General features: G+C 47.1%; 2 protein-coding genes across 2 annotated transcripts in view; one reads left to right on the top strand and one right to left on the bottom strand.

Annotated features, from left to right (window-relative positions):
* The window catches only part of LOC134984605 (zinc finger protein 850-like), a 207107-nt gene that overhangs the window by 150279 nt on the left and 32127 nt on the right, over positions 1–24701 (bottom strand). The window lies entirely within an intron of this gene.
* The window catches only part of LOC134984611 (oocyte zinc finger protein XlCOF7.1-like), a 39012-nt gene that overhangs the window by 7787 nt on the left and 6524 nt on the right, over positions 1–24701 (top strand). The gene's annotated exons all lie outside the window — the stretch shown is intronic.

Raw genomic sequence — 24701 nt, 5'->3', positions numbered from 1 at the left:
ACGTGTTCAGTGCTGTTTCAGCGGGCACCTGTGTAGGATGTACTAGCAAGTCCAGCTGACGTTACCAGGCTGCGGCCGGAGAATGGGAAGAAGGTCAGGCGTCAGTTCTGCTTAGTGGGGGAGATGCGAGACACAGCCGCACTGTTCTCGGGGTGGGGACTACTGAACAGTCGCTGATGCGGCTGCCACCTCGGGTGCACCAGCAGTAGGCCCTAGGGATCATAGGCTTCAGGGATTAGTGTGAGGCCGTGTTCCTGGGGTTGATGTCAGCAGTGTGGAGTAAGACGCTCCCCATGTCACCCCTCCCCCCGCTTCATGACCAGTTTCCTCTGAGTTTCCCATCATGAACTGATTTACCGCTTCCGTCTGAGACGCAGTGTATCTAAAAGGACCCGGTCGCAGTATAGGCGGCTGTGTGACTGGTGCATCTGTGTTCACTGTTGCGTTCACTGGGCATTGGTGTACAATATTTGCGTCTGGATCCCCTCAGTGTTCACTAAAGTATTGATCGATCCTGGAAGCAGGGTGAAGTCTCCCTGTATCCCACTCTCCTGAGCCCTGTGATACAGCACTAAGTCTCTACCTACCATTGGGTACAAGGGGTTAGATAAGTGCCTGATGCATATGAGTCTGTAAACTATTACTGCTGTTTCATTCACTGTGAGACTGAATACGTTAAATATCCTATACAAGGTAATGCAGTAATATGTTTCTCCTACATACTTGAAATGTATCTGTAGTTGATTATGTGATCATATTGCTTATTATACTAATGTATAACCTGTGACTGATTGCTACTGTGATTGCTGACTTTACTATTTCTGTCAGGTTTTTGGGTATATTTCAATCCTCAATGCTGTTGCAAAGCAGGGAAGTATCAGATTGTATGTCACTTTATAGCTTGTTAAAGTGATTTCAGTCACAAATTGTGTAGTTAACACCGTACAGGTGTGTGATTTGTTTACCATTGTGATCGGACGGTTCTTACGAAAGCCCTCACCGCCTTGCGTCCCGGCCCCAGTCACAGAATGGAGTTTAGGTCACACGGGACCTGGCCAAATAGGGGATTCCCGCTTACCGCCAGTAACCGCCTGTTACTGACTCCACCCACTACGCAGTGGGCGGATACTATGCAGCCACCACCAGACTCCTATTTACAGTAGGGTCTGGAACCACTGCTTTGCTCTGTATGCGTCGACACGCTGTCTTACCACCCCTGTGTGGTATTGACGAATCTCCAATAGTTGCTTGCCCAAGCATGGCACGGTAGCAGGAGGAAGGCGGAGCTTGGAGATGCTGGGTGTACCCTGGATAGCCGAAAAAATGAGCTAAGTTTCGCTTAGCCCTGCAAGTCACAAGATGAAACAGTCGTCTTGAGGCAGAAGATGTTTTATTTACCCAGTCTTAAAAGAGACTGTTCCCTATTGCTACCGGCAACTGCAATACAGCAAGTTTACAGCAGAGTGAAAATGGTATAATCCACCTCTGAAGCTCATAGGCCTCATCTTTTTATCTCAAACCAACATACAGTTCATCAGGGGGTAGTCCCACCCTGAGTCTTTTTAACCAATTGTTTTAGCTTTCACCAAAGCCTCCTGAATAATCTAAGGCATGCACAGGTTCAAGTTGAACCCCCATGGGCTTCTTTTGCACAGACATTTTACAATATAGCTGAGTGGATAATGCCAGCTCCTATACTAGGGATATGTTACCCTGTTAACCCTTACAAGAAAAACAGGCTGAAAGGTCTATGGAAAATAAATCACACAAACATGAAACAACATACTCACAGTCTACACATGTTTCAGAAGGAGACACTTGGGAGGATGAGGATTCCTCACATTCTGGGTCTGCATACAGAGATGAGGATGAAGGTCCCAGCTCAGTGGATATACCTGAGATAATTATTGCTATGAAAGCCATTCTGTCCTTAGTGGAGGCCGCAGAGCCTTTGTTAAAATCCACGGCTCCTGTGTTTAAATGTCCCAAAACAGTCAGAACTGAATTTCTGGGGTCAGAACATCTGACGGAGATTATGGAAGAGGCTTGGGTCACATCCAGCAAGAAGTTTAGAATTCCAAAGAAATGGAATTCCCTTTATCCTCTTCCAGCTGGGGACTGTTTAAAAAGGGAGGTGGCTCCCAAAATAGATACGCATGTCATTCGATTAGTGTGAAAATCTACATTACTTCTGCCTTCAACATCATTAAATGATGTTACGGATAGAAAAAGAGATGTTTTTAAAAAAAAACATTTTCTCCTTGTCTGGGGCAATTGTGAGACCAGCCATGGCTTCAGCCTGGATGGCAAAAGCAATGGCCGCTGGGCTGATGCATTGGAGGATGATCTCTCATTGGCATCTAGAGAGCAAAAATCCCATTTTGCACATATTAAACAGGCGGCTATGTTTATGGAAGAAGCAGCCTTGGACATGGGTACTATTGCCTCTCAAGCATCAGCCTCAGCAGTAGCAGCTCGCAGAGCGGTCTGGCTACGTACATGGGAAGCTGTCTCAGAGTCCAAGGAGGTTCTAGAGTCTTTGCCTTTTACTGGAGATATTCTTTTTGGTAAAGAATGAAACAGTATTTTGGAGTCAGAAGCAGACTCTAAGAAAGCGAGTCTAAACCTAATTTTTCAGCTTTTCGGTTCTTTCGGACCCAAGGAAAAGCGAAAAGGAAAAGTTTTTCGGCAAACAGTCCCAATCAGACAAGTCTGGAAAGACTAAAAAGCACTGGGCTTACCAGAAGGCCTGCTTCCAAACCAGAAGATAAGCCATCAGGCTGATGGTGCGGGCCTCCACCTGGAGGACCCCAGGGTGGGAGGCCGACTTCTTCATTTTGCACAGATCTGGCAGCAGTCCACCACAGATGCCTGGGTGGAAGAAGCGGTATCTCACAGTTATGCGTTTGCCTGCAAGAAGCACCCTCCACAAAGGTTTTTTTGTACCAGCCTATCTGCAGTAGAAACAAAGCCCAGGGCCTTACAAGAGGCAGTTCAGAGGTTGCTTCAATCAGGAGTGATAATTTCAGTTCCTCCTGCGCAACAAGGACAAGGTTTCTATTCCAACCTGTTTCTAGTTCAGAAACCAAATGGGTCGTTTCGGCCTATACTCAGTCTCAAAGTTCTGAACAAGTACATTTGGGTGCCTCACTTTCATATGGAGACTTTACCTTCCATTATTTTGGCCAAGGAGCTGGAGGATTTTATGGTATCTCTGGATATTCAGGATGCTTACCTGCATGTTCCTATAGCACAGTCCCATCAGTGCTATCTCAGGTTTACCATCCTCCAGCAACACTTTCAGTTTCAGGCCCTACCATGTGGAATCACCACAGCTCCAAAGTGTTCACCAAAAATATGGTGGTAATGGCGGCTTATCTCCGTTGACAGGGGATAAGGATTTTTCCATACCTCGACGATTTATTAATTCTTGCACAATCTCAGGAATTGCTTCAGTGTCATCTGCAACAGAAAATAGCTTGTTTACAGAGACAGGGTTGGCTCAAAAATTGGGCAAAGTCGTCCCTGGGTCCGTCACAACGGATGATGCACTTAGGGGGCTGTATTGGATTCCAGTCTTCAGAGAGTGTTTTTACCTCTGAACAAAATATCTACAATACAGTTGAGAATTCAGGATTTGCTACAAAGTCAAAGGGTATCAATTTATGCAGCTATGTATGTGATGGGATCAATGGTGTCGACATTCAACATGGTGGAGTATGCTCAATTCCATTCAAGTCCTCTTCAATGTCTGATCCTTTCCAAATGGAATGGGTTACATCAGACAATAAAAACTCAAACTATGGTCCTTCCTCTGGAAGTATGGAGGTCATTAGCCTGGTGTCCCATCTGACCAAAGGGAGACCCTATTGGCTCTCAGATTGGGAGGTGCTGATTACGGATGCAAGTTTTCAGGGCTGGGGAGCAGTGTCAGAAAAAGGTAGCTTCCAGGGGCTCAAGGAAGAAAATTGCCTGCCGATAAATTTATTGGAACTTTGGGTCATATATATGGCACTCACTCAGGCAAAGGACTTTCTTCAGGGGAAACCGGTTCAAATTTGTTCTGACAATGCAACGGCAGTAGCGTGCCTCAATCATCAAGGAGGAACGCGCAGTCAAAAGGCAATGAAGGAGGTAAGACGCACATTAAGATGGGCAGAACTTCATCATCCAGCGTTGTCCGCAGTATTTGTTCCGGGGGTCCTAAACTGGCCATTCATGCAAGCGAATGGGTTTTACACCCAGAGGTCTTCCAGAGTCTGGGAGACAAGTGGGGGCTGCCGGAGATAGACCTCAAGGCCTCTCAGCAGAATTTCGAAGTACCCGCATATGGGTCAAGAACAAAGGATACCAAAGCGATCTTCGTGGATGTTCGGTCAGTGAGATGGGACTTTCAGCTAGCCTATGTGTTTCCACCAATCGCCCTGTTACCCATGGTGATTCGGAAGGTCAAACAAGGAAAGGGCACTGGGATTCTAATAGCTCCAGCATGGCCCAGAAGGCGCTGGTACACAGATCTACAGAGACTATCAGTGGACACTCCGTGGCTACTGCATCAACGTCCAGATCTACTGTTGCAGGGTCCTTGTTGTCACAGGCATTGGGATTGGCTGTCTTTGGTGGTGTGGCTCTTAAGACGTCCATCCTTAAATCTAGAGGATTTTCTCAATAGCTATTTCAAACAATGCTTAGAACAAGGAAACTATCTTCTGCTTGTATTTATTACTGTGTGTGGCAAGAATATATCCAACTCTCTTTGTGCTCTATGGATTCCACAAGAGGGTATTGTCTGCGGACAAGCAAACGCTGGCGAGGTGGCTTCAAAATACTATCCCGGAAGGTTACTCTCGTGCTGATCTCCCTATTCCGGCTAATGTCTCATTCTACCTGTATAGTAGTGGTGCCTCAGCTGAACTGATATATAAGGCAGCCACATGGTCTTCCATCAACATATTCATTAGGCATTATGCCTTTGATACCTTTGCCTCTCAGGATGCTACATTTGGGGCGAAGGATTCTCCTGTCCAATCAGGAGCGTCCCCTCCACTAAATTTGCTTTGGGACATCCCAATGTATATCCTGTGGATACTACTGTGGACCCTGCAGGAGAAATATGTAACTATGGTAGACTTACCGTCGATAACTCTATTTCTCCTAAGTCCACCTGGATTCCACCCTGACGCACCTGATTTGCTGATTCTTACACTTACTAACCTTTTCCTTCTTGTACGGAAGGGTGTGCATGTGTGTTCTTCTCGCCTGATTAGGGCTCTCAATGATGCTCCTGCCTTGAGCTTTGGAAAAGAACTGAATTGCCTGAACCAGGAGGTGGGGATATAGAAGACTGGCCCATTGCATTCTCGGAGGTCGAAAGCTTTTGATCGTTGGTGCCAATCCTCTGATGCTACCTCATATCCCAATGTATATCCTGTGGATACTGTGGACTTAAGAGTAATTGAGTTAATGATGGTATGTCTACTATAACTACATATATTACATGCTATATTATGTACGCTATGAATGTGTATTATTTGTGGCATGGTGCGGCTGCTTGCTGGGGCGCAGGCTCGGGGCTCCTCATGCCTCGTAATGCTTAGGAAATATCTGGCGCAGCCCCTGTCATGTATCCACATGCTCCTGTAGCAGCCGGCCTCAGGGAATTGGCTAATGAACGGCTCCTGTTACTGAGTTGGCAGCATCTGAGTCTTCCTACCGTCACCTTAGGTATATAATACATTTATTGAGCTTGTGTATGGGAACCAGCATTGAGGATCCTGCACATTCCCTGCTGATTACCTGTCCCCTGGCACTAGAATGACGGCCTTCTCTGGCTTCTGATCCATGGCCTTAAGGGCACACCAGTGGTTCCTATTGGAAGTATCTTCAGGAGCGTTCACGTCTAAGTAGGAGGACAGTGTCTTTTGCAAAATTCTAGTGCCTTCCGCATCCATTACTATATAATCCTACAATCTCCAAGGTGCTAAAGGAGGAGTAGCGGGGAAAAGGCGACCAGGACCCTATCAGAGGGGTGTGATCAGACCATGAAATTACTGTCGGTAGAAAAATTCAAGTCACCAGGTTCTGGGATACAATGTGATAAATATGGAGACTGACACAGGACATATTATAAAGGATAAGCATTTATTTCTCTAAGTTACAACAATGAGAACCTGCAAATAACAAGTTATACTCAGTTACAGTAATAGGAAGAACAAATTAGAATACTCCGCTCTTATCTCAGATGTTTCATGATCTGTCCCAGATGATGGTCATCGATTACGTAGTTTAAACAATATAGTTCAGTCGCCCTCAGGGTCCCTCTTGAATAACTCTGAATTTATTAAACTGAGGTGGGTTTATAGAAGTCTATATCCGCTGCAGACAGAACTAGCTTCACTCGGAACTAACCTGCTATGTGTAAGTCTCTAGGCTTTATACCCTGCAAGGATACGCTAACATTGTCTTACCAGATATTACACTCAGGGTCTGTGATGCTGGGTGCAGTAGTCATTCAGTATAACATCATTTATCTTATCCTGGACAACTGTCCCCTCACCTACTTATGAATACAATACCCCAAACATCTTACTAGACAGTTTCCATCTGAGATACTGATAATAGGAAGATATATCTATTATAATCAGCCAGCTTAAAAGCTGTGTATATTCTTCTCACTCACTATGTCCTTCACACTAGGTCAAAGGTGAGAGATATATATTTCTAACTGGTGTCTAAAGCACTAATCCTAATAAAATGTACATATATAGAGCAATGAGGTCATACATATACAAAATGGAGTTACACATGGACAAAATGGCATCTAAAAAGTAGTTACAAATATCAGCCCATACAGAAATATATCAATGCGAGGAATCAATTGTAATGACCTAGAAGAAGGTCTATTCTCTAATATGACCTGTGTACAGCAGAGTAATAACTATAAGGGAGCATGAGGAAGATAAGGAACGGGCGTCATTACTGGTCTGTTCATCAGTGGTGGAGGATCTATCAAGATGAGGGTCTGGAGCAAGAGTAACATCTCCCATAAGGAGAAGTGCAATTAGTTGTAGCTTTTGAAAAAAAAAAAATTTAATAAATTGGGGCTGTCTGGCATTAGGGGCATAGAGAAAAGTGAGGGTGACATATTTATAATGAATTTTCCCAACTAGAATCCAAAATCTACCACTGCATTCCACCCACTTGCTTTCCAGGTGAAAGGGGCAGGATCTATGGGAAAGGATGGCTACACCACAGGAGATATAGCATGTTGGGTAGTTATTGGTAAACTGAGGGGGAGAGTGCAATGGAACATGTGATTCCTGAGTGGCTACCACCGCCTTCTGGTCAGTGAAATATTTTAATGCAAGGCCTCCCTTACGGGGAGAATTGAGACCTTTTACATTAAGACTTAAAAACTTCACCGTGATACAGAGAGATCAGATCATGGTATGAAACATCTAGGATCATCTGTGTAAAGTCCAATAGAGTCTGTAGGGCATGTGCATACTTCAAACTATCAAATCACAGAAAAAATAAAATAGGGAACAAAAATTGTAGACAAACAGAAATAGCGTCCATAAAGGAGCTACAGATTCCGTCACTAGGGAATCGTGACAGAAAGGTAGAAAAAGGTGGCGGCCGGGCCTAAAAGGGAAACTTACCGACTACCCCAAGTAGCCATACGAGAGTGCAAAATCTAGTCATCATAGTAACAACTTGTGACCGGACGGTCTTGTACGAAAGTCCTCACCGCTTTCGCGTCCCGTCCCCAGTACACAGAATGGATGCTCAGTTCACACGGGACCTGGCCACATAGGGGATTCCCGCTTACCGTCAGTAACTGCCTGTTACTGACTCCACCCACAGCGCTGTGGGCGGGTTTATGCTGCCACCACCAAACTCCTAACCTGCCGTGGCGTTTGGAAGCACGGTTCTGCTCTGTATGTGTCGACACGCTGCCTTATCTGTGTGGTATGGACGAATCCCCACTAGGCCTCTACCAGTAGCTGGCGGAAGGCGGAACTTGGAGACGTTGGGGTATTCCCGGGACAGCCGGAGAACGGGGCTATGTTTTGCATAGGCCTGAGGCAGATGATGTTTTAATGCCAACAAATAGTTCTAAAGAGAACTCTTCCCTATTGCTAGGGGAAACAGCATACAGCAAGATGTTCATAGCAGAAAGTAGTTGGTATAATACACTCTGCATGCTCACATGCCTCCTTTTTATGTCAATTTTCCACACAGTACACCAGGGGATCATGTCCTCCCTAAGCCCTTTCTATCCAATCAGGATATCTTACAAAATACCAAAAAGTAAATGACATTTCAAAAGGAGATAAGTGCAATAAAACAATATCCTCCTTCCTGTCACACAGACAACATTTGGTATCAGTTTAACATTCACTATTGATAAATTTATCACGTAGCTTCAAAATACAAATGTTTCTGGTCATTCACATCTCCAGGCAAACCCAGTGTTTGGGATTACAACAGGAAAGGCTGCAATACAACAATCAGTCTTCCTTCCTGCATCTGCCATTCAGGGTTCGTATATCAATTAAATCAGCTACATGATGAAACAGGTTCCAAGCCCATAGACTTTATATATGGGATAAAGAGATCCCCCGTGAGGAATATCTTTCTCTAAGGAACTTACACATCAAAAGGTATTGTCATTCACACCTCTCTGCTAGGACAGGGCCATTAGCATGTCACTTCTTATTTCCAGAGGATAAGAGATCCTTATTCAAAGCAGATATAGTAAGTGCATATTCCCCTCTAAAATACAGGTGACCATATCTTGAATATAAATACAGTTAAACATGCAATCCTACAATTGTGCACAGAGCACTACATATGACATGTTAAAACACATCATTAAACAAACTTTTAAACAGTCCGCACCCAGCGCCATAAGTACGTTTAATAGCGACGCCAAGCGCCTATTGTCCAAATGGTGCCTGGCAGCTGAGGATTGACCCCTTCAGTGCCGCGGCCGCCATTACACGTGTGGCTGGTTAGTCTCTCCGGCCACACAACTGTACAAAGAAAGATCAAATCTCAATGTAACCAATGTATCCAAAGGAGGTAAAGGCCAAGAACCTGGTCTGTTATCCAGTTTAGGTTCTACCAACACCGTTATAAGGGCAACAGGATGTTAGATGGATCAGTCATGCTTTACCTGAACACCCAAACATTCTAGAAAGGTATTATGAAACGTAAGACTAGAAAGTATATCAGACCATATACTATATAGCAATTATATAGCACAGGAAATAAAGATAAAAATATACGTTTTATACCCATAACAAGAGCAAATAAATCTGGGCCAAAAATAGATCCATGCCCAGTAACTTAGTCCCAGTTGGCACATGTTACAGTAGGAAACAGACTCTGAGTGTCTGTAACAGTCTTACTCCTTTATCATATTACTTTGAGATGGAAGACAACTCCTCGGGGATTGGTTTAGGTAAAGTGTCAACAAGAATATCCCACTTTCTCTTACGTTCTAGAGCAGGCATTCCCAACCGCGGTCCTCAAGGCACACCAACAGTGCAGGTTTTAGTGATATCCAGGCTTCAGCACAGATGGTTAAATTAAAATAACTGAGGTACTAATTAAGTCACCTGTGTTCAAGCCTGGATATCACTAAAACCAGAACTGTTAGTGTGCCTTGAGGACCGTGGTTGGGAAACACTGTTCTAGAGGATGCTGGGGTCCATATTAGTACTATGGGGTATAGACGGGTCCACCAGGAGCCATTGGCACTTTAAGAGTTTAATAGTGTGGGCTGGCTCCTCCCTCTATGCCCCTCCTACCAGACCCAGTTTAGAATATGTGCCCGGAGGAGCCGGTCACAGCTAGGGGAGCTCTCCTGAGCTTTTCTAGTGAAGTTTAGTTTAGAGTTTATTTTTTTACAGGGAGGCTGCTGGCAACAGCCTCCCTGCAGCGAGGGACTAAGGGGGGGAGTTGTGTCCGCACTGCGGGGTCTGAGCCACTGTCTCCGCTGACTGGACACTGAGCTCCGGGGGGGGGTCTGATTGTTCTCTGCCACAGGGGACCGCTCGCCCCAGCAGAATGCCGCCGACCCCTTACAGAGCTGAAGAAGTGGTGAGTGAGTCACTGACCCCCCTAACAAGCGGGGGGCCGGTGTGAAGACGGCGGCAGCGGGGAGGGAGCTCCTGGGAAGGCTCAGCGGCACATGGTATGACGCTGTGAGGGGCGCCCTGGGCCAGCGCTTACCCTTCCACTGGTCCAGCAGCCTGTCGGTGTTCACGGTTCTCAGCCAGCACCTTTTCCTTAGGCCAGTATAATCCATGAAGAGCGGGAAGACAGCGCCATTACGGGGGTGGAGCTTCTCAGAACGGACCCAGCAGCGTTCCAGCGCCATTTTCCTGCCTGCACTGCACTAGAAGGAAGAACAGGTCCCTCCACAGCAACTCCAGTTATCTGTATACGGTACCAGGGGGCTGTAGAAGGGGTGGGCTGTAATAAGACTGTGTGTCCTATCAAGGAGCAGTCAGCGCTGACAGGGGGTCTCCCTTGGCTAGCAAGCGCTGTGTGTGGGTTGGCTCCAATCTCTGTGTCTCTCTGCCATTCTTGGGGGGGGGGGGAAGGGACTCTGTCTGCCCGCCCCTGTGTGTGGGGTATAGCAGCAAACATGTCTAGAGTCTCTGTCTCATATGCTGCAGAGGATATCTCTTCACAGGAAGATCCCACCCCATGTAATCAGGATTGCCCTGTTGTAGCGCAGATCCCGGCTAGGTAACCGGAGTGGTTAGCCTCTCTTAGGGGGACTTTTTCTCAGATTTCTGAAAGGGTTGCTAGGACTGAAACTGCCACTCAGGAATTACAGTCCTCTATGGCTGTAGGGCCCGGTCCTGTTCCCTCGGGGTCCCCTGCGGTACATTCTCACAAACGTGATCTTGCCCACATTACGCAGGATGACACGGATACCGATTCTGACACAGCAGACGGTGATGGGGATGTGTTGAGGGGGAAGGCATCACTTGCTAAGGGGGTGCAGTTGATAACTGAGGCCATGTGGGATGTGTTGAACATTACTGACACAACCCCCTGAGCAGGTTGAGGAGGCTTTTTTCACGGATAGTAAGAAAGCCCCGCTCACCTGCATCTAAGGAATTAAATGCTATATTTTAAAAATCCTGGGAAAACCCAGAGAAAAAAATCCAGATTCCTAAAAGGGTTCTGGTAGCTTTTCCCTTTCCTGTGGAAGATAGAAAAAAATGGGAGACCCCGCCTATAGTTGACGCGTCTGTCTCCAGACTGTCGAAGCAGGTGGTCTTACCGATCCCGGGATCCACCGCGTTGAAAGACCCGGCAGATCGCAGGGTTGATGCTACGCTCAAATATATTTACGCCTGTGCATGGCTTTCTAAAGCAAGAGCGAAGTGGTCACTCACTCTGCAGGAGGACTTGACTGTAATGGATAAAGGTGACGTTGATTTGTTTTTACGTAACATACAGGATTCTGCAGGGTTCCTGGTAGAATCTAATGTATGAAGGATCTGGGTTCCATGGCTGTGGGGATCTCCGCCATGTCTGTCTCGGCTCGCAGCGGTCTCTGGCTGCACCAATGGTCTGCGGACGCGGAATCCAGGAAAAGTGTGGAGAACCTACCCTATACAGGTCAGGCTCTTTTTGGGGAGGCGCTGGATGTGTGAGTTGCCACGGCTACTGAGGGTAAGTCTCCTTTTCTTCCCTCAGCTGCACCGGCTATGAAGAAACCTTTTACTCCCAACACGTCACAGGCCTTTTGGCCCGCTTGGACTAGAAAGAACAAACCCGCTCACACCTTCTTCAGAGGTGGTCGAGCCGAATCCAAGAAATCTGCACCCGCAGGTTCCCAGGACAGGAAGCCTGCTTCTGGTGCCTCAGAGTCTACAGCATGACGGTGGACTGCCCAGCCTGGAGGTCAGTCAGGTGGGAGCAAGACTCCGACATTTCAGCCACGTCTGGGTGTCGTCCAGCCTGGATCCCTGGGTGCAGTATATTGTGTCCCGGGGGTGCAGGGTGGAGTTTCAAACTCTTCCACCTCACCGATTCTTCAAGCCAGGCTTGCTGGCTTTGCTGGCAGACAGGGAAATCCTTCTGCACACCATAAAAAAATTGGTGTGTCAGAAGTCATTGTTCGAGTTCCGCCTCATCAGCTGAACAAGGGTTACTATTCAAACCTTTTTATGGTACCGAAGCCGGATGGTTCGGTCAGGCCAATCTTGAACTTGAAGTTGTTGAACCCTTAACTAAAGGAGTTCAAGTTCAAAATGGAGCCTCTGAGAGAAGTGATCTGCGGTCTGGTGGAGGGCGAGTTCCTGGTGTCCCTGGACATCAAGGATGCGTACCTCCACATTCCGAGTTGGTCGCCGCATCAGGCTTATCTCAGGTTTGCACTGTTAGACGATCACTATCAGTTTCAAGCACTACCATTCGGTCTCTCCTCAGCACCGAGGGTCTTCACCAAGGTGATGGCAGAGATGATGGTTCTCCTTCGCAAGCAGGGGTGAACAAAATTCCATATCTGGACGATCTGCTGATCAAGGCGTCATCCAGGGAGAAGTTGTTACGGTCCATTGCTCTCACGACGCATCTGCTCAGGGAGCACGGTTAGATCCTCAACCTTCCCAAGTCTCATCTGGAGCCGTCAAGCAGGCTGTCTTTCCTGGGGATGATCCTCGACACGGAGGTGCAGATGGTGTTTCTCCCGGCGGAGATAGCGTGGGTGATACAAACAGTGATCCGGGATGTCTTGAAGCCTACCCGGGTATCAGTTCATCAGTGCATCCGCCTTCTGGGGAAGATGGTTGCCTCATACGATGCTTTGCAGTACAGAAGGTTTCATGCTCAGTCCTTTCAACTGGATCTCCTGGACCAGTGGTCGGGATCTCACCTACACATGCACCAGAGGATACGTCTGTCACCAAAAGCAAGGAGTTTGCTCCTCTGGTGGCTGCAACTGCCTCACCTTCTGGGGGGCCGAAGGTACGGGGTTCAGGACTGGATCCTTCTGACCACGGATGCAAGTCTCAGAGGTTGGGGAGCAGTCACTCAAGGGATAACCTTCCAAGGAATGTGGTCAAGTCAGGAATCCCTTCTTCCAATAAATATTCTGGAGCTAAGAGCCGTGTACAACCGCCTTCTTCAAGCACACCTTCTACAGGATCGGGCTGTTCAGGTGCATTCGGACAACGTGACCACAGTGGCCTACATAAACCTACAAGGCGGAACGAAGAGCAGGGCTGCAATGTCAGAGGTGACAAGAATCCTCCTCTGGGCAGAAAGACACGCGGTGGCGATGTCAGCAATCTTAATTCCGGGAGTGGACAACTGGAAAGCAGACTTCCTTAGCAGACACAATCTCCATCCAGGAGCGTGGGGCCTCGACTCGGAGGTGTTTGACGAGGTAACCGGTTGGTGGGGGGTTCCTCACATAGACATGGTGGCCTCCCACCTCAACAAGAAGCTGCAGAGGTACTATTCCAGGTCGAGAGACCCACAAGCAGTGGCGGTGGACACACTGGTGACACTGTGGGTGTTTCCGTCAGTGTATGTGTTCCCACCACTTCCTCTCATTTCAAGAGTTCTACAGCTCGTAAAAAGAACAAAGGTTCTGGCAATCCTCATTGCTCCGGATTGGCCAAGGAGGGCTTGGTACGCGGACCTGCTGCCTCTGCCTCTTCGGGAGGATCTTCTAATACAGGGGCCGTTCACTTATCAGGACTTACCACAGCTACGTTTGACGGCATGTCGGTTGAACGCCAGATCTTAGCTCGGAAGGGTATTCCTAGCACTGTTATTCCTACTCTAATACAGGCTAGGAAGGGGGTAATGTCTAAACATTACCATCGCATTTGGAACAAATGTGTCTTGGTGTGAATCCAAGAAGCTTCCTGTGGTGGAGTTTCAACTGGGATGTTTTCTCCTATTCCTGCAAGCAGGTGTGTATATGGGCCTGAGATTGGGATCCCTCAAGGTTCAGATTTCGGCTTTATCCATTTTCTTCTAGAAACAACTGGCTGCCCTCCCTGAGGTTCAGACATTTTTGAAAGGGGTTATGCATATCCAGCCTCCCTTTGTGGCACCGACGGCACCCTGGGATTTGGATGTGGTGTTGCATTTCCTGCAATCAGATTGGTTTGAGCCTCTACAGGAAGTTGAGGTCAAGTTTCTCACATGGAAGGCTGTCACTTTGTTGGCCTTAGCTTCCGCGTGACGTGTGTCAGAATTGGGAGCCTTGTACTGTTAAAGTCCCTATTTGGTCTTACATGAGGATAGGGTGGAACTCAGGACACATCAACAGTTCCTTCCTAAGGTTGTGTCAGCTTTTCATATCAACCAACCTATAGTGGTGCCAATGGCTACTGTCTCCTCAATTGCTTCAAAGGCTTTGGATGTTGTGAGTGCTTTGAAGATCAATGTGAAGAAGACTGCTCATCACAGAAAGTCGGACACTCTGTTTGTCCTGTATGATCCAAAGAAAATTGGATGTCCTGCTTCTAAGCAGACGATTTCTCGCTGGATCATGTTCACCATCCAGCATGCATATTCTACGGCAGTATTGCCGTGTCCAAAATCTGTTAAGGCCCACTCTACTCGTAAAGTGGGTTCTTCCTGGGCGGTTGCCCAGGGTGTCTCAGCTTTGCAACTTTGCCGAGCGGCTACTTGGTCTGGATTGAACACGTTTGCTAAGTTTTGCAAGTTCGATACCTTGGCCTCTGATGACCTCAAGTTTGGTCAAGCAGTTCTGCAGAAGCCTACATGCTCTCCTGCCCGTTCTGGGTTCTTTGGTACCATAATATGGACACCAGCATCCTCTAGGACGTATGAGAAAATAGGATTTTATATACCTACCGGTAAATCCTTTTCTCGTAGCCCAGCGCGTCTTTATCCTGCAGTGGTTTAGTTCAGTACTGCCTGGTTCCTAGGTAAGTTCTGCATTCTTTACTGTTTCAGTATTGTTTCAGCTGTTGGTGAGTTTTCCGGCCTGTTGTCGGATTTGCATTGTTGTGTGAGCTGGTATGAATCTTGCAACTATCTGTGTATTTCCTTCTCTCGAAGATGTCCGTCTCCTCGGGCACAGTTTCTAGACTGAACCTGGTAGGAGGGGCATAGAGGGAGCCCACACTCTCAAACTCTTAAAGTGCCAATGGCTCCTGGTGAACTCGTCTTTACCCCATGGTACTATTATGGACCCCAGCATCCTCTGCGGACTACAAGAAAAGGATTTACCGGTAGGTATGTAAAATCCTATTTTCTCTAACATCCTAGGAGATACTGGTATTGTCTTAGTACTATGGGGTATAGATGGGGTCCATTGGAGCCTGGCACTTTAAAACTTCTTCAGAGTGTGCTGGCTCCTCCCCTCTATGCCCCTCCTACCAGACTCAGTTTACAAAAATGTGCCCAAGGAGCCGGGTGCATTCTCTGGAGCTCCAGAGAGTTTTCTTCAAAATGTATTTTAATTCGTTACTTTCAGGCAGGACGGGTTGGCACCAGTCTGCCTGCGTCGTGAGCTCTTCCTCACAGCATGCCACCACCCCTAATATAGTGGTGAGTACTAAACCGGGGTCCCCGGTACAAATGGCGGCATTAGGGCAGCGGGCACACGGCTTAAGTGCTGCTGTTGTCCCTCTATGCAAGCCCACACTGGCACTGATGCTGAAAAGGGGTTTTAATCCCATTTTCTTTGCAAATATTACCTTGCCAGTATAAACTATTGCGGGAACACTGCACGCCATTAAGGGGGCGGGGCTTCCTGAAGAGCGGGACCAGCGGATCAGTGCGCTATTTCCTACCCAAGGTACAAGGGGGTTTGTGGTAGGGTGGAGCGATATACTGTATGTGTATATAATAATCTAGGTCCCTTATCTAAGGTTCCTAGTTACTGGCCGGCAAAGCACTGCTTTGGCTGTAGAGGCAAGGTGTGCTGGTTTCTCCCTCTCATTCTTAGCAGGGTCTCTGGGTTACTGTGTTATGTAACCTGTTCCTGTGTGTGTATTATGCTGTACAGTATGTCAGGTAAGAAGGTCATATGCCAGTCCTGCAGTACAAGGTTTTCCCCTCCCCCGGGGGGATCTCTGTTGTGTGCACAGTGCAGCCCTCCTTCACAAGGAAGCAGCACTCAGGAGCCAGCGTGGCTGGACTCAATAAAAGGAATGATTACAGACATCTCATCTGTACTGGATACTGCCAAGCAGGAGAGGCCAGATATTAAAAGAAGTCTATGGCTGATTTTTATGATCAAGAATTCAGAACACAGACCATCCTCTCAGCCCCCTATACTTATTTTCCAAAAAGGAACACTACCCCAAGTTCTCCAGTCTGTCTGTCTGTGATGTCAAGATGCCAGATCTGGAAGAGGGGGAGGTGAATGTAAAAAGGGGCACGCTAATGTCTCAGGGAGTGGAAGCTCTTATCTACTCTATTTGAGATGTAATGAATATCCCTGATAAGGAGACAGACACAGTTCAAAAAAATATGTTTAATTGTAAATCAGAAGCTACTGCTACTTTCCTATCTCAAAGAAATGAAACACACTCTCTAGAGTAATGTGGATTAATCCTGGCAAGAAATTTCAGATCCCTATGAGGTTGCTGTCATCCTTTCCTTTTCCCCCTGAGGATGGGAAGGTGTGGGTAAATCCACCTGCAGTGGATACTTCAATGTCCTGGCTGTCAAGTAAACTTCTTGCTGCCAGTGCCAGGAGCTATTTCCTTAAAGACTCTGCTGATTATAACATTGAGACTACTTTTAAATACATTTACACAGCAGTGGGAGTTGCTCAGAGACCCACAATTGCATATGGATGTATTACAAGGGCCATTAGTAAATGGACGAGTAATATACTGAAAGGTTTTGACACGACTCAGGTTGAGCTTCTCACACTCCTGTGACATGTACAGGATTCTGCAGTGGGTAGCAATCTAGGAAATAGCCCTGATCAATGCTCGCTCAGTGGCTATGGCGGTGTCGGTGTGCAGAGCATTATGGCTGCGGCAGTGGACAGCAAACGCTGATTCCAAGAGAGGTGTAGAGAGCCTTCTCTTTACGGGTGAGGCTTTGTTCGGTGATGAATTGGTCAAGTGGATTTCACATGCCACGGCTGGTAAGTCCACAGATCCCCCGTCTGCAGCTCCGCCGCCTGGACGTGCTTACCCAGGCACCATTCTGCAGTCCTTTCAGGTTGCCAGATTTAAGGGCAAGGCCAGAGGTACCTCCAACGCCGCTAGAGGACCCAGAGGTAAACCGCTCAGAACACCGGCCGCTGGTTCACAGGAGCAGTGCTCAGGCTCAGCCTCTTCCATAACCTCAGCATGAAGGTTGGCCCCAGATTCTGGGGGCCTTACATGTGGGAGCTCACCTCAAATGTTTCAGTCACATTTGGGCAAGCTCCTGCCAGGACCCCTGGGTGACAGACCTACTCTCCCAGAGCTACAGGTTAGAGTATCAAACGCTCCCACCTCAGATTCTTCAGCTTGGGCTTACCAATTTCACACAAAACAGTAACCTTGCAGAAAACATACGAAGACTGTTACGGACGCAGGTCATTGTTCCAGTTCCGCCTCAACTCCAATACAGGGGTTATTTTTCCGGCCTGTTTGTGATGCCGAAACCGGGTGGTTCGGTAGGGACGATCTTAAATTCAAATCACTGATCCCGTTCTTCTGAGTTTTCCACTTCAAAATGGAGTCTCTGAGAGCGGTGGTCTCAGGTCTGGAATGTCAGCATCCGGAGTCTTGCCTCCGGTTCTGGTCCCTGCGGCCTTCCTGTTAGCTGGCTGGTGTCACTGCGGCGGATAGGAGCTGCAGCAGCGAGGTCCTCCAGTGCAGCTTCCGGGCGTCTGGAGGCCAGTGTCCAGGTCCTGTGGAGTGGAGCATGTCAGCCGGAGGTGTCTGTTTTCAAGTGTCCTGTTGCTGGAGTGCTGCGTCTGGGAGGCTGAGGCCAGCGGTAGTGGCTGTGTGCTGGCTCCACATGTGTCCTCTGTGCAGGGAGCCAACATGTTGGAGACCAAGCCAAGCCAATAGGTATCCCAGTTCATGTGCAGTCTTCCCTTATAAAAAGGGGTTGATGCTTAGTCATGGTGCCAGTTCTTCAAGTTACTTGCTGCTGTAAGGTACCCAAGCTCCGCGCTCACAGGTTAACCCCTGGTATCCTGGTTCTCTTGAGTCCGCCTGGTGGTCGGTTCTGTTATTGCAGTCCTTTGCTCCTAGTCCACCTGCTCTTGCGGTTTAACCGCTGGGTCCTCATCTGGTAGAGGGTCTCCATGTTTTTTATGGTGCTCACAGCGATCTTCTCTTCAAAAGTAGACTCAAGGCATTATGGGCATCTAGTGATGCCATCGGTCTCTGCAATGCTCCAGCGGTCTTCCAGAACTTTGTGAACGAGATATTCAGAGATCTTCTTTACAGTTTTCTAGTGGTATACTTGGACAATATTCTCATATTTTTTCTAAAGATTTGAAGGTCCATCGTAAGCAAGTCAAAGAGGTCTTAGGAAGAATTTTTTTTTGCAAGTTAGAAAAGTGCACCTTTTGAGGTACCCTCCATCTCCTTTCTCGGTTATGTCATCTCCAGACAGGAGCTACAGATGGATTCAACCAAGGTCCAAGCGATTCGTGATTGGACTCTTCCTACCACTCTAAAAGGGATCCAACGATTTTTTGGCTTTGCCAACTTTTACCGAAAAATTTATCAAGAACTACTCCACTGTCATCGCCCGAATTACCATATTAACCAGGAAAAGAGCTAATCCTTCGATTTGGCCACCCGAGGCTCTGAAAGCCTTCATGTTCTTAAGAGGCCTTTATGTCTGCTCCAATTCTTTGCCAACCCGATCTCAGTCGCCCCTTTCAAGTGGAAGTTGATGCTTCTTCGGTGGGAGTCGGGCGGTTCTCTCTCAGCTCTTTGAAGATAAGAAAAGTCATCCTTGTGCATATTTTTCTCATAGATTCTCCCAAGCAGAGCAAAATGATGCTATTGGTGAACAAGAACTGTTGGCCATAAAATTAGCTTTTAAAGAGTGGCGATATTTATTAGAGGGTGCCCAACACCCTATCCCTGTTATCATGGATCACAAGAATATTCTGTACCTCCAGACAGCTTGTTGTTTAAACCCATGGCTAGCCAGGTGGGCTCTCTTCTTCTCTTGGTTCTCCTTCAAACTCTTTAACCACCCAGGAACTTTAAATCGAAGAGCAGATGCACTTTCTCGTTCTTTTCAAATGGATGATTCACTCAACTCCTCTGAGAAACAATTTATTCTGAATCCGGCTTCATTTGCTTCAACTCGTACTGTTCCTCTAGCTCGTCTGGGGAGAACTTTTGTGGCACCTTAACTTTGCAGGAAATTGCTTACGTGGTCTCATTCTTCATCTTTCATGAGTCATACCGGTGGTCTTAAGACTCTCAAGTTCATTCAGCGATTCAACTGGTGGCCTCATCTTAAAACGGATGTCTTTGAATTTGTAGCAGCCTGTTCCAAGTGTGCTCAACATACAAGTCCACGAACATCTCCCTCGGATCATCTTCATCCACTTCCAACACCTCAAAAGCCTTGGCCTCACATCTCTATTGATTTCATAACCGATTTGCCAGTCTCCAGAGGGCACAACACCATTTGGGTCATTGTGTAATGATTTTTGAAGATGGCTCACTTCATACCCCTCACCGGTCTTACCCTCTGCTCCTCAGCTATCCAAATTGTTTTTCTCATAAAATTTTCATTTGCATGGCCTTCCACAGGAAATAGTTTCTGATAAGGGTCCTCCAATTCGTCACCATGTTCTGGAAAGCTCTCAGCTCTGTCCTAGGAATCAAGTTGAGCTTCTCTTCAGCCTACCATTCCCAGACTGATGGACAGACTGAAAGAGTCCACCAAGATCTGGAAACTTTCTTACGGATGTTCATGTCCCCTGCTCAGGAAGACTGGATGGATTACCTCCCATTTGCTGAGTTTGCATACAATAACCTATATCATTCTTCTACCAATTCCACTCCTTTCTTCATTAACTGTAGTTTTCATCCACGAGCTCCTTCTTTCTAATCTCTCCCACCTCTTGAGGTTCCTGCTGCTGAATCCACGTGGAAGATCGTGTTTGGATATCCACCAGAAACCTCAGACTCAAAGTTTCTACCAAAAAGTTTGCTCCAAGATTCATCGGTCTGTATCCTATTAAAAAAGTGTTGAATCCTGTTTCTTACAAGGTGAAACTGCCTCCCTATTTGAAAATTCCCAATACCTTTCACATTTCTCTGTTAAATCCTCTTGTACCAAATAATTTTTGGGCAGCCTTCCCTTAATCTCCCAAGGTTCAAGCTGCTCAAAATGAGGAATTCGAAGTTCATAAGTTTCTTGACTTCCGCAAGAGGTATGGTCGTCTCCAGTATCTCATAGATTGGAGAGGATATGGTCCGGAGGAAAGATCTTGGGTGGCTGCAGAGGATGTTCATGCTCCAAGACTGAGTTGTGCCTTTCATGCCAAGAATCTCACTAAGCAGCGTGGGTGTTCGGAGACTACCCTAAAAAGGGGGATACTGTCAGCATCGGGAGTCTTGCCACGGGTTCTGGTCCCTGCAGCCTTCCTCTTAGCTGGTTGGTTTCGCTGCGATCGATAGGAGCTACAGCAGCAAGGTCCTTCGGTGCGGCTGCTGGGTGTATAGAGGCCAGGGTCTGGGTCCTGGGGAGCGGAGCATGGCAGCCGGAGGTGTCTTTTTCCAAGTGTACTGTTGCTGGAGTGTGGCGTCTGGGAGGCTGAGGCCAGAGGTAGTGGCTGTGTGCTGGTTCCACATGTGTCCTCTGTGCAGGGAGCCACCATGTTGGAGACCAATCCAAGTCAATAGCTATCCCAGTTCATAACCAGCCAATCCGATACAGGCTTCCCTTATAAAAAGGGGTTGATGCTTAGCTATGTTGCCAGTACTTCAAGCTACTTGCTGCTGTAAGGTGCCCTGCAGAGCACTCTGCCAGGTTAACCCCTGGTATCCCAGGTCTGTTGTGTCCTCCTGGTGGTCAGTACTGTTATTGCAGTCCTTTGCTCCCAGTTCACCTGCTCTTGTGATTTAACCACTGGGCCCTCTGTCTGGTAGAAGGTCTCCGTTTACGGATGGTGCTCTCAGCGATCCTCTCTTCAGCATTGTTTAAAAATCACAAGTCATCTTTTCATTCAGTATTCTTCAGCATCGTTTACAAGTCACTAACCTTTCAGAATTCACTCAGGCTTCTCTCCTAGTCATTGTGTATGATTGAGGTCTCATTAAAACTGAATTCCTCTTTATTCAGTGTATCATTCTCAGTCATTGTCCTCATTGCCTACTCCTCTACATCTTCAGGCCCAAGTCTTCAATCCATGTGTAAGAACTACATTCAGCCACCTTGTCTCCTTCCTTTGCCGATAGCTGCTCCACCAGTCAATGATCAGTCATCAGATCCCCAACTCAAGCCAAGCGTGACATGGAAGAAGGTGAATTCCTGGTTCCTCTGGATATTAAGCATGCATATCTTCACATCCCAATATGGCTGCCTCTTCAGGCTTACCTCATGTTTGCACTGCAGGACAGTCACTACTAGATCCAGAAGGCAAAATATAAATGGAACAGAGAATAGCGCTTAATAAAAATGGAGGTGGCCTGGGTGTATTCTGGTGACTCCCAATCACCCAAAAGACTAAGGCGGCACTGCATGATCCATCTACCTGCATCTAAAGTACCAGGAGAACCCTACCAGGTCCTGCGGCCGGTGTTTTGCATGAGGGGAGGAGGAAGGAATTCCGGAACCTTCCAATTTTTTGCTCTTCTCATCGCTTCATGCTGGGAGCATGACACGGTACGGTTCCAATTTTACTATACAGTGAATCTGTCACTTTTATTGGATACGAGTATCTTATGAATTTTAACTAAATAAACCAACTTTTTTTAACTACTACACTATATGTGCTTTTCTCTTCTCTTTATGACAAATACCTCCATATAAGGAATAATTCTGAACTAGTTGTGGGAGAAGAATTGTCATCTAGAAAGAAGAAGAAGAAAAAAAGAATTTTCCAAGTGAAAAACAGAATTTATTTTTTGAACTATCCATTAAGACTTTCACATAATTTTCTTAGAGTGGGAGCGCCAACGGTGTATTCAACAATTTACTGTTGACTACTAGATCCAGGCCTTGCCTTTCGGTCTCTCAATGACACTGAGGGTGTTATCAGGGGTGATGGCAGAGATGTTGCTACAACTCTGCAAGCAGGAAGTGAACATCGTTCCATACTTGGACGATCTCCTCATAATGGCTATATTCAGAGCACAGTTGATGGAAAAGATCAGCCTTCCAACACGACTACTCACGGATCATGGGTGGATTCTCAATCTGCAGAAATCCCACCTAGAGCCTACGCAGAGGCTTCAGTTCCTAGTAAGGATACTGGACACGGTGTCTCAGAAGGTGTTCCTTCCTATGGACAAGGCAAAGATAATTCAGACGATGGTACGTTCCATTTTGAAGCTGAACAAAATCTCGGTACATCTTTGCATATGCTTACTGGGAAAGATAATGGCCTCCTACGACGCAATTCGGTACGGTAGAGACCATGCATGACCATTCCAGCTGGATCTGCTGGACAAATGGTCTTGGTGACATCTGCACATGCGCCAGATGATATGCCTTTCACCAAACGCCAGGATTTCCCTCTTATGGTGGTTGCTGATCTCCCTCCTGGAGGGTCGACACTTCCGAATTCAGGATTGGATTCTGTTGACAATGGATGCAAGCCTCCATAGTTCAGGTGCAGTGACCCTAGGGTCTTGGTTCCAATGAAGGTGGTCTGATCAAGAGGCTTCCCTTTCAATAAATGTTTTGGAACTCAAGGCAATTTATAATGCCCTTTTGCTGACCTCTTTATATCCTTCAGTATCAGGCCATACAGGTATGGTCGGAAAACGCACCAACTGTGGCTTACATAAACCAACAATGAGGTCCAAACAGCAGTGCTGCAATAAGGGAGGTGTCACATATACTCCTCTGGGTGGAGCGTAATCCTAAGGCCATTTCCGCCATATTAATTCCGGGAGTAGACAATTGTGGAGCAGACTTCCTCGGTAGACACGACTGCACCTGGGGGAATGGGGCCTCTACCCGCAAGTGTTTCAGAAGATATTTCATCAATGTGGGCTACCCGCAAATCGACTTGTTGGTTTCTCAGCTGACCAAGAAGCTTCTGCGTTACTGTTCTGGTACAAGGGATCCACAGGCCACAGCAGTGGACTCTCTGGCGACACCGTGGATTTACTGGTTGGTGTACTTGTTCCCTCCAGTTCCTCTAATTCCAAGAGTTCTCAAAGGACTTAAAGGGACAGGGTTCAGGCAATTCTGAGTGCCCCAGACTGGCCCCGCAGGGCTTGGTATGTAGACATTCTAGCCTTATTACTCGTAGGACCCTGGCCTCTGCCAATTCAGGATGATCGTCTTACACAGGGGCCGTTCGTCTATCCAGACTTACCACGGCTACGTTTCATGCAATGGAAGTATATTGGGAGGATTTTTGCCAGGAAAGAGATTCCGGGCTAGGTTATCTCGACTATGCTCCAAGCCGGCCAGATGGTCGCATCAAAACATTACCATTGCATATGGAAGAAATGTGTCTCTTGGTTTGAGGGTCAACAGTATTCTACTGTGGATTTTCATCTGGGACATATCTTGCACTTCCTGCAGGCTGTTGTGGATGTGGGCCTACGTTTAGGCTCCATAAAATTTCAAATCTCAGCCTTGTCTTTTTTTCCATGGAACAGTTGGCTGTTTTCCCAGTGGTCCAGATGTTCTTGACAGGTGTCCTTCATATTCGACCACCCTTTGTGTCTCCCACAGCGCCGTGAGTTCTCAAGTTGATTCTGGCCTTTCTCCAATCGGTTTGATTGAACCTTTCCACAAGATGGACATGGAGTATTTGACATGGCAGGCTGTCATGTTGTTGGCCTTGGCCTCAGTGAGGCGTGTTTTGGGATTAGGGGCCTTATCCTGTAAGAGTCCTTCTCTCGTGTTTCATGAGGATAGAGCGGTGCCTAAAATTCGCTAGAAGTTCTTGCCTAAGGTGGTATTAGCATTTCATATCAATTGGCCGATGATGGTTCTGGTTGTCACTGACACGTCTGTTACACCAATGTCCTTGGACGTGGTTCGGGCTTTGGAGATTTATGTCAAGAGGCCAGCTCGACTCAGAAAATCAGACTTGCTTTTTGTTCTCTATGATGCTTCAAAGATTGGTTGTCCTGTTTCGAAGCAGTCTATTGCGTGTTGGATCAGGCTTACGATCCAACAGGCTCACTCTTCGGCGGCTTTGCCGCTGCCTAGGTCTGTTCAAGCCCACTCACACAGTCAGTGGGTTCTTCCTAGGTGGCTGCCCGGGGTGTCTCGGCTTTGTAGTTATGCTGGGCAGCTACTTGGTTGGGTTTGAACACGCTGTAAAGTTTTAAAGGTTTAACAACTTGGCTACTGAGGATCTTCAGTTTGGTCAATCAGTTTTGATGGGGTCTCAGCACTCTCCCACCCAGTTTGGGATTTTGCAACTTCTCCATGGTACTAAGACCATCCCAGTATCCCCTTGAACATTAGGATTTTAATACCTACCGGTAAATCCTTTTCTCGTAGTCCATAGGGGATACTGGGTGCCCACCTCTGTGCTTTGATATTTTTCAGCAAGAGTT

Source organism: Pseudophryne corroboree, assembly GCF_028390025.1.
Source record: "Pseudophryne corroboree isolate aPseCor3 chromosome 3 unlocalized genomic scaffold, aPseCor3.hap2 SUPER_3_unloc_7, whole genome shotgun sequence".
Lineage (NCBI taxonomy): Eukaryota > Metazoa > Chordata > Amphibia > Anura > Myobatrachidae > Pseudophryne > Pseudophryne corroboree.
Note: the sequence above shows the minus strand (reverse complement) of the source record. Positions and strands in the feature narration are given on the sequence as shown.